Source organism: Aquarana catesbeiana, linkage group LG04 (assembly GCF_042186555.1).
Source record: "Aquarana catesbeiana isolate 2022-GZ linkage group LG04, ASM4218655v1, whole genome shotgun sequence".
Classification (NCBI taxonomy): Eukaryota; Metazoa; Chordata; class Amphibia; order Anura; family Ranidae; genus Aquarana; species Aquarana catesbeiana.
Window position 1 is genome coordinate 451,897,218 of NC_133327.1, and position 10,277 is coordinate 451,907,494.

Consider the following 10,277-nt stretch of genomic DNA (forward strand, 5'->3'; position numbering starts at 1 on the left):
GATGAGAGCTACAGAGCCCTCCGATGGCATGTATCCCAAGCATGTCCCTGGATAGCGGATGACAGCCCAACGGAAGGCTTAAGCTACGGCGGCTTGGGACTGTTGTTTGTGAAGCTGACAGGGGACCCTAACTTTGGGAGTGATTTGGAGCGGCGGGTGGACGAAATCATGGATTTCAGAGAAGGGCTACTGAACATTTCGGAAGTGCACTGGGCACAGGAAGATTTGGAGTTTCTGGCCGTTCAGGAATGGGAGCTAGAGATCGCCTACAGACGGCTGCTAGACATTGCTCAGTGCCAGGGCTGGGCTCCCTTTGCCTGGGACTATCAGGAAATACCAGCTGACAACCCTGAAATCCTGGCTGAAGAGTCGGCAATGTGGCAGAGCGATAGTGTGCTTTGCCAACCTGCCCCCACAGCTATGGAGGCGGAGGTCTTATGGCGGATGCAGCAAGTGCTGACTGACCTTGATGATCCTGTTTCTGCATGGGATGATCTTGGATGGAGGAATGTGCCTGTCCAGCAGCATGCCAGAGAATCTGCAGTGGAAAATCTGGAGATTGCCATCCCCAAAACTGAAGTGCTGACAACAGGGCAGAGCTCTGCTAACCTCTGCCCAGCACTGATGGCATCTTCTGAGTTCCACGGACAGGAAATGGTGAACCTCTATCCACAGACACCAGTTATAGAGGTAGAGGATTTAATAGACTTTTCTGCTGAGGAAGAACAACCTGATGAGCCTCCAGCAGAAGAGCTGCTATCAGGGCCAAAGTTCACTGTGTTCTGCCCAGCACCAACAGTGGCTTCAGCCTTCCTGAGAGAAGAGGTAGTCAGCCTTTCTCCCACAACAATGACAGGAACATGTGATTTTCTGCCAGCAGCATCTATAGACGTTTCTGTAGAGGAGGAACCACCTGGCAAACCCCCAGCAGAAGTACTGGCAACCGGACAGAGGGTCCAAGACCTCTGCCCCACACCTGCAGCAATTGTGGAGGCCCAAGGTGAGGAGGTTGCAGTCTATCGCGAGCTGCAGATCAGGATCCAAGGAGAGAATGCAGTCATCACCTCACAACTGCAGCTTGATCTGGTGTCGGTTGATGGGGCTTCAGTCCCCACCTGTATACCCCAGGGATGCTGGGCAGTCGGCCCAGATCCCCAACAGCAGGATGGAGTGAGCCCAGTCCCCCTGTCTTCTCTCCAGCGGCAGAAAGGATTCCAGGGAGAAGGGTCAGTCCGGGCCTCTCCCCAGCGGCAGATATGTTCTCTGAGAGAGGCAGAGGATGGCTGGGTGAGTAATACACTGTTTGGAATGATTTGTTTGGGGTACTGTGTGGGTACAGGCAGTAGAGGACTGGAGCTGTGGACTAACTTCGGAGTCAACCCGTCTGGGGTCTCCTCCTGTGTTAGTCTCCTGCCGAAAGGGGAGAAATGTCACGGGCATGGCCAGAGCGGAGGCTGTTGGAGAGGACTGTGTGCAAGCCTGTTGCCCACCGATTATGGGCCCTAGCATTTCTGGTGAATGAGAAATCCAGTCTGAACTGTATTAATCGGACTCAGTCATGTATATATTGTATGGGGACTCCTTACTGTAGATTTGTGTCCCTGAAGAGGGAGGGGGGATTCCTCCAGCAGCCCCCTGCTGATAAGACTGATTCATTCTGCTGGGACACATCCTGTGAGGAGATGCTGGTGTTATCAACATGTGTTTATGTTAATTGAGAGAGCTGATCACATTAGCCACCAGCACTGGCTAATAGACGAATGGTCTAGGCTGAGGAGGGGGGAGATTGTTGTTTGTATTGTTAATTGTATTAATGTGTGAAGCTCGGTGCCCACAAGACTGTCATCTGGTCTGGGTACATTTTGTAGTAAATTAGGTCATGTTAATTAGGTTAGCTTTGAGTCATCCCTGCTGTATAAAAAGGTCTGTGAGATCTCAAAATAAAGAGTAGTTCTGATGTACTCCAAGACTGGTGTTGTCTAGTTCTTGGGGTTCCTATGGCCAGATCCATTGGACTCGTGTTCCAGAACTTAGGAAGCGGTATATGACGGAAGCACTCAAGCGGAGTGTGGGGCGTTCCGTGACAAGCCAACTTCCCTAAACTACAAACCTTGCTAAAAGGCATAAATTGGGATAAAATATTAGGAACAAAGAATACGGAGGAGAGATGGGTTTGCTTTAAGAGCATATTAAATAAGGGCATTAGCCAATGTATCCCATTGGGTAATAAATTTAAAAGAGAGAACAAAAATCCTGGATGGCTTAACTCCAATGTAAACATGCATATAAAAGCAAAGGAGAAGGCCTTCAAAAAATACAAGGTTGGGGGATCATCCTCAGCATTCAGACTTTATAAAGAATGCAACAAGAAATGTAAGGGTGCAATTAGGACGGCTAAGATAGAACATGAAAGACACATAGCGGAGGAGAGCAAAAAAAAATCCCAAGAAATTCTTTAAGTATGTAAACAGTAAAAAAGGGAGGACAGACCATATTGGCCCCATAAAGAATGAGGAAGGACATCTGGTTACAAAGGATGGGGAGATGGCGAAGGTATTGAATTTATTCTTCTCCTCAGTCTTCACGAGTGAATCGGGGGGCTTCAGTATCCAAAACTGCAGTCTTTATCCTCATGACACAACACAGGAAGCACCTCCATGGTTAACAGAGGACAGAATTAAAATTAGACTTGAGAAACTTAACATTAATAAATCACCGGGACCAGATGGTTTGCATCCGAGGGTACTTAGGGAACTCAGTCAAGTGATTGCCAGACCGTTGTTCCTAATTTTTACAGACAGTCTACTGACTGGAATGGTACCAGCTGATTGGAGAAAAGCCAATGTAGCACCAATATTTAAAAAGGGCCCAAAATACATCCCTGGGAATTACAGACCAGTTAGCCTAACATCAATAGTATGTAAACTCTTGGAGGGGATGATAAGGGACTATATACAAGATTTTAGTAATAAGAACAATATCATTAGCAGTAATCAGCATGGATTCATGAAGAATCGTTCTTGCCAAACCAATCTATTAACCTTCTATGAGGAGGTGAGTTGCCATCTAGATAAAGGAAGGCCCGTAGATGTGGTGTATCTGGATTTTGCAAAAGCATTTGACACAGTTCCCCATAAACGTTTACTGTACAAAATAAGGTCCGTTGGCATGGACCATAGGGTGAGTACATGGATTGAAAACTGGATACAAGGGCGAGTTCAGAGGGTGTTGATAAATGGGGAGTACTCAGAATGGCCAGGGGTGGGTAGTGGGGTTCCCCAGGGTTCTGTGCTGGGACCAATCCTATTTAATTTTTTTTTATAAACGACCTGGAGGATGGGATAAACAGTTCAATCTCTGTTAAATGAAAAAAATACTGCGATATCCCTCAAATCAAATAAACATTCAAAAAGTGCGTTTATGAAAAACAGACGAATGAGTGCTGCTGCAACCATAAATGTGAGACAACCCCCACCTCAATAGCTATATAAAGGATAGGCTGCGCTGCCATTAAGTGAACATGATCATGGTTAATTGATATGACCACACCAAAAACATCCTTATGTGGTAAACAATGATAAAGGAACAAATTAACAAAAAAATCAATGTTTGCTAACAAACAATAAAAGCTTGGGTCTCACAGAATAAACCATTCCAATAAAAAAATATTTGTGAAAAATAGGAATCAAGAACCAAGAGATATAGCTAAGTCCATACAGTCAAAAAAAGTCCTTGTTAAAAAACTTTTCTGATAGAGGGAGAAAGCACCAATCTTCAAACAGTGTGAGGCATGCAAAGACTGTCTCCCTGGGGAGCGTGATGTTATAGAGAATTCCTCCACCTCAAACAAATCTGCCCCTTACCGGATCACCAGATCTCCTGTCACAGAGATCATGCGAGCAAGTGGCTGTGTCCCCCAGCCACTGGGTCTCTGTTGTGATGTGTCTCACAGGTCACCGCTCGGGATATCCACTGAATTGAAGTACTACCGCTCAGATCCCAAAGACAAATATAAAAAGAAATGCTCCATAGCGTAATACAGTTATCGTTTATTTGTATAAAAAGAATAAGAAATGCACTTACAGTGTATAAGGTTCAAAAACGCCTCTAAAAACAATATGTGCCGGCCGGCTCGCAGCTGCTGCCCGTATCTTCCGGGATCAGCGTGGTGTGGTCATATTAATTAACCATGATCACGTTCACTTAATGACAGCGCAGCCTATCCTTTATATAGTTCAATCTCTGTATTTGCAGACGATATTAAGCTAAGCAGGGCAATAACTTCTCCGCAGGATGTGGAAACCTTGCAAAAAGACCTGAACAAATTAATGGGGTGGGCGACTACATGGCAAATGAGGTTCAATGCAGAAAAATGTAAAATAATGCATTTGGGTGGCAAAAATATGAATGCAATCTATACACTGGGGGGAGAACCTCTGGGGGAATCTAGGATGGAAAAGGACCTGGGGGTCCTAGTAGATGATAGGCTCAGCACTGGCATGCAATGCCAAGCTGCTGCTAATAAAGAAAACAGAATATTGGCATGCATTAAAAGGGGGATCAACGCAAGAGATAAAAAGATAATTCTCCCACTCTACAAGGCTCTGGTCCGGCCGCACCTGGATTATGCTGTCCAGTTCTGGGCACCAGTCCTCAGGAAGGATGTACTGGAAATGGAGCGAGTACAAAGAAGGGCAACAAAGCTAATAAAGGATCTGGAGGATCTTAGTTATGAGTAGGGATGAGCTTCGAGTTCGAGTCGAACTCATGTTCGACTCGAACATTGGCTGTTCGCAAGTTCACCGAACAGCGAACAATTTGGGGTGTTCGCGGCAAATTCGAATGCCGCGGAACACCCTTTAAAAGTCTATGGGAGAAATCAAAAGTGCTAATTTTAAAGGCTAATATGCAAGTTATTGTCATAAAAAGTGTTTGGGGACCTGGGTCCTGCCCCAGGGGACATGGATCAATGCAAAAAAAAGTTTTAAAAAGGGCCGTTTTTTCAGGAGCAGTGATTTTAATAATGCTTAAAGTCAATCAATAAAAGTGTAATATCCCTTTAAATTTCGTACCTGGGGGGTGTCTATAGTGTGCCTGTAAAGGGGCGCATGTTTCCTGTGTTTAGAACAGTCTGACAGCAAAATGACATTTTGAAGGAAAAAACTCATTTAAAACTACCCGCGGCTATTGCATTGCCGACAATACACATAGAAGTTCATTGATAAAAACGGCATGGGAATTCCCCAAAGGGGAACCCCGAACCAAAATTAAAAAAAAAAAAATGACGTGGGAGTCCCCCTAAATTCCATACCAGGCCCTTCAGGTCTGGTATGGATATTAAGGGGAACCCCGGCCAAAATTAAAAAAAAAAAATGACGTGGGGTTCCCCCTAAATTCCATACCAGACCCTTCAGGTCTGGTATGGATTTTAAGGGGAACCCCGCGCCAAAAAAAAAAACGGCGTGGGGTCCCCCCAAAAATCCATACCAGACCCTTATCCGAGCACGCAACCTGGCAGGCCGCAGGAAAAGAGGGGGGGACGAGAGTGCGGCCCCCCCTCCCTCCTGAACCGTACCAGGCCACATGCCCTCAACATTGGGAGGGTGCTTTGGGGTAGCCCCCCAAAACACCTTGTCCCCATGTTGATGAGGACAAGGGCCTCATCCCCACAACCCTGGCCGGTGGTTGTGGGGGTCTGCGGGCGGGGGGCTTATCGGAATCTGGAAGCCCCCTTTAACAAGGTGACCCCCAGATCCCGGCCCCCCCCCTGTGTGAAATGGTAAGGGGGTACATAAGTACCCCTACCATTTCACGAAAAAAGTGTCAAAAATGTTAAAAATGACAAGAGACAGTTTTTGACAATTCCTTTATTTAAATGCTTCTTCTTTCTTCTATCTTCCTTCATCTTCTGGTTCTTCTGGTTCTTCTGGCTCTTCTGGTTCTTCTTCCGGCGTTCTCGTCCAGCATCTCCTCCACGGCGTCTTCTATCTTCTTCTCCTCGGGCCGCTCCGCACCCATGGCATGGGGGGGAGGCTCCCGCTCTTCTCTTCTTCTTTTCTTCTCTTCTTCTCTTCTTCATTTTCTTCTCCGGGCCGCTCCGCAATCCATGCTGGCATGGAGGGAGGCTCCCGCTGTGTGACGGCGCTCCTCGTCTGACAGTTCTTAAATAACGGGGGGGCGGGGCCACCCGGTGACCCCGCCCCCCTCTGACGCACGGTGACTTGACGGGACTTCCCTGTGACGTCACGGGGAATGCCACAGGGAAGTCCCGTCAAGTCACCGTGCGTCAGAGGGGGGCGGGGTCACCGGGTGGCCCCGCCCCCCGTTATTTAAGAACTGTCAGACGAGGAGCGCCGTCACACAGCGGGAGCCTCCCTCCATGCCAGCATGGATTGCGGAGCGGCCCGGAGAAGAAAATGAAGAAGAGAAGAAGAGAAGAAAAGAAGAAGAGAAGAGCGGGAGCCTCCCCCCCATGCCATGGGTGCGGAGCGGCCCGAGGAGAAGAAGACAGAAGACGCCGCGGAGGAGATGCTGGACGAGAACGCCGGAGGAAGAACCAGAAGAGCCAGAAGAACCAGAAGATGAAGGAAGATAGAAGAAAGAAGAAGCATTTAAATAAAGGAATTGTCAAAAACTGTCTCTTGTCATTTTTAACATTTTTGACACTTTTTTCGTGAAATGGTAGGGGTACTTATGTACCCCCTTACCATTTCACACAGGGGGGGGGCCGGGATCTGGGGGTCACCTTGTTAAAGGGGGCTTCCAGATTCCGATAAGCCCCCCGCCCGCAGACCCCCACAACCACCGGCCAGGGTTGTGGGGATGAGGCCCTTGTCCTCATCAACATGGGGAAAAGGTGTTTTGGGGGGCTACCCCAAAGCACCCTCCCAATGTTGAGGGCATGTGGCCTGGTACGGTTCAGGAGGGAGGGGGGGCCGCACTCTCGTCCCCCCCTCTTTTCCTGCGGCCTGCCAGGTTGCGTGCTCGAATAAGGGTCTGGTATGGATTTTTGGGGGGACCCCACGCCGTTTTTTTTTTTTTTTTTTGGCGCGGGGTTCCCCTTAAAATCCATACCAGACCTGAAGGGTCTGGTATGGAATTTAGGGGGAACCCCACGTCATTTTTTTTTTTTAATTTTGGCCGGGGTTCCCCTTAATATCCATACCAGACCTGAAGGGCCTGGTATGGAATTTAGGAGGACTCCCACGTCATTTTTTTTTTTAAATTTTGGTTCGGGGTTCCCCTTTGGGGAATTCCCATGCCGTTTTTATCAATGAACTTCTATGTGTATTGTCGGCAATGCAATAGCCGCGGGTAGTTTTAAATGAGTTTTTTCCTTCAAAATGTCATTTTGCTGTCAGACTGTTCTAAACACAGGAAACATGCGCCCCTTTACAGGCATACTATAGACACCCCCCAGGTACGAAATTTAAAGGGATATTACACTTTTATTGTTTGACTTTAAGCATTATTAAAATCACTGCTCCTGAAAAAACGGCCGTTTTTAAAACTTTTTTTTGCATTGATCCATGTCTCCTGGGGCAGGACCCAGGTCCCCAAACACTTTTTATGACAATAACTTGCATATAAGCCTTTAAAATTAGCACTTTTGATTATTCATGTTCGTGTCCCATAGACTTTAACGGTGTTCGCATGTTCGAACGAACTTTTTTCCTGTTCGCATGTTCTGGTGCGAACCGAACAGGGGGGTGTTCGGCTCATCCCTAGTTATGAGGAAAGGTTGCAAGCACTGAACTTATTCTCTCTGGAGAAGAGACGCTTGAGAGGGGATATGATTTCAATTTACAAATACTGTACTGGTGACCCCACAATAGGGATAAAACTTTTTCGCAGAAGAGAGTTTAATAAGACTCGTGGCCACTCATTACAATTAGAAGAAAAGAGGTTTAACCATAAACTACGTAGAGGGTTCTTTACTGTAAGAGCGGCAAGGATGTGAAATTCCCTCCCACAGGTGGTGGTCTCAGCGGGGAGCATTGATAGCTTCAAGAAACTATTAGATAATCACCTGAATGACCGCAACATACAGGGATATACAATGTAATACTGACACATAATCACACACATAGGTTGGACTTGATGGACTTGTGTCTTTTTTCAACCTCACCTACTATGTAACTATGTAACTATGTAACCAGTTGTCGATTCACATAGCATGAAGGATTTTATGCCAAATCGTGCTCTCTTTGATGCCACTTATTGTATCTAGCTGAGCCTTCCCTTGTAGGCCATTAGACTTTCATCTATGCTGATGTCTCTATCTGGCACATAGCTCCGTTGGAAATTCTTCAGAATCATTTGATATACTTCCCAAATTTTCTTGAGTTTTGGTGCTGGATGAGTAGTTTCATCAAATTATTTATTGTTTTCAAAGTGCAAATACTTCATTATCAGGGAAAATTTGTACTCTCATATGACCGTGCCAAAGAATGGAGTGGCAAGTAATTTATTGGTTATCCAATATCATTTCTACAGGGGTTTCCCCACCACTCCCTGAAGAATTATTAGGCCCAGAAATTTCCAAATGTTCTCTTTGGTCACTGGTTCCCACTTTCTACTACTTGAAAACTTCCAATGCGTAGCAGCTTGTTGCTCTTGGTACCGATTTGTCTCCATAACTATTTTTTCAATAACCTCATCAAAAATAGTTGTAGGTATCTCAAGGGGTTGTCATCTACAACATCCACTTTCATACCAGGTCCTCCAGTAAATGGGAATCTTGGGGGCGCTGCGTGATCTGTACCGCAGTCAATAGAGCACCAAGTCCGCACATCAATGAGCTTAGTCGCAGGATCGTCGCTAAAATCACTTTCTGTGTCTGATGACAAATTTCCCCACAAATCGCTATCACTCAATTCTGCAACTGATTCTTTATCACTATTGCTGTTTTCCAGCAGGTCATAAACCACTTTTGATGTAGAGGCACGCTTTTTGGATGACAGTTCTCCAGTTTCCAGGCAGAAAGAACAATAAAACTGCAGGCAAGGGCATTGGACAAAGCACTGGGGGGCAAACTGAGGTCAAATGATTTGATACAGTAATGTAATCCAATAAAATTACAATGTATTGTGTGTGTTGTGTTTCTACAATTTGAATCTGCCGACGGTTCCACCCTCCTGTGTCGCGAGGCTCACAGGGAAGGAAAGATGAAACACACAGAGCAAGGGGCGGAGGGTCCGACCGCCGTACACAGCGGGAGTACATTGCAGGTTCGTGGGGACAGGGTACGTCACCTCTTCCAGGATCCAGCGATGTAGTCCCGAGTGTGGCTCAGGGTTACCACTAATGGTACTGAAATGTCACCCCGAGCCACACTCGGGAATACCGCCAAGGAGGTTAACTGTCCCAATCTAACACCAAAGGTGCTGTATTCTGCAGCTTCCCCGGGAAGTTCTCAGTTTCTGTCCTCCAATTAAAAGTTAAATATGGTGGTGCAGGCAGCATGGTATGGAGGACAGAAGGTAGAGTTGGCGTATATGCAAATCCAGTGTTGACTCCTCCTTTTTCATGCCTGACAAGCACTAGATACTGCTAGGGAAATGCCACTAACACTTGTAAACACAGAAGCTGGCACACATTTCCTCCATGGCTCTGACTGATGACACCAGGCAATGCAGAGGAAACAAATGGAGGAAGACTTCTTCTACCAGGTTCTGTGTCCCCCCACAAAAAAAACACTCTGCCTGGGGCTATTTCCCATCCCGCTCTCCCCTTCCCCCTGGCCTCACTGTCCCAGCCCTGGTTATAGGCTATTCACCAAGCAAAATTAATGCTAACTTTGCAAAGTGAGGAAAAGATGATCCGCACTCCAGTGATTGCTCTTAAGAAGTATAATATTTATTGACAAGCCACAGTGACCAAACGCAAAGTACAGATTATCATTAATGTCAGTAAATAGTGTGAGCAATTGTGTACTTTGAATATGCAATCATGTGTAAATTAAATTAGAATTTTTTTATTTTTCCAGCTCCTGACTGGGTATTCAAAGTTAACACAGGTTCACTTTATTCACGAGCATTCATTTTGTAAAGAGAATGTGCATTTTGCAAAGTGAATAGCTTTTACGTCTTTTATAAATCAATCTCAATGGTTGACTGGGCAGATACACAACAATTAAGGTTCATTGTGGATAGATGCAAAAATATGCATTTCAAAGCCAAAATATGATAGATGATGGAAGGAGATCTGCATATCTTTGTAGATTTTTAATGTAATAACAGTATGCAATTCCAGTGTGCAACTTCTAAAGCTATTAT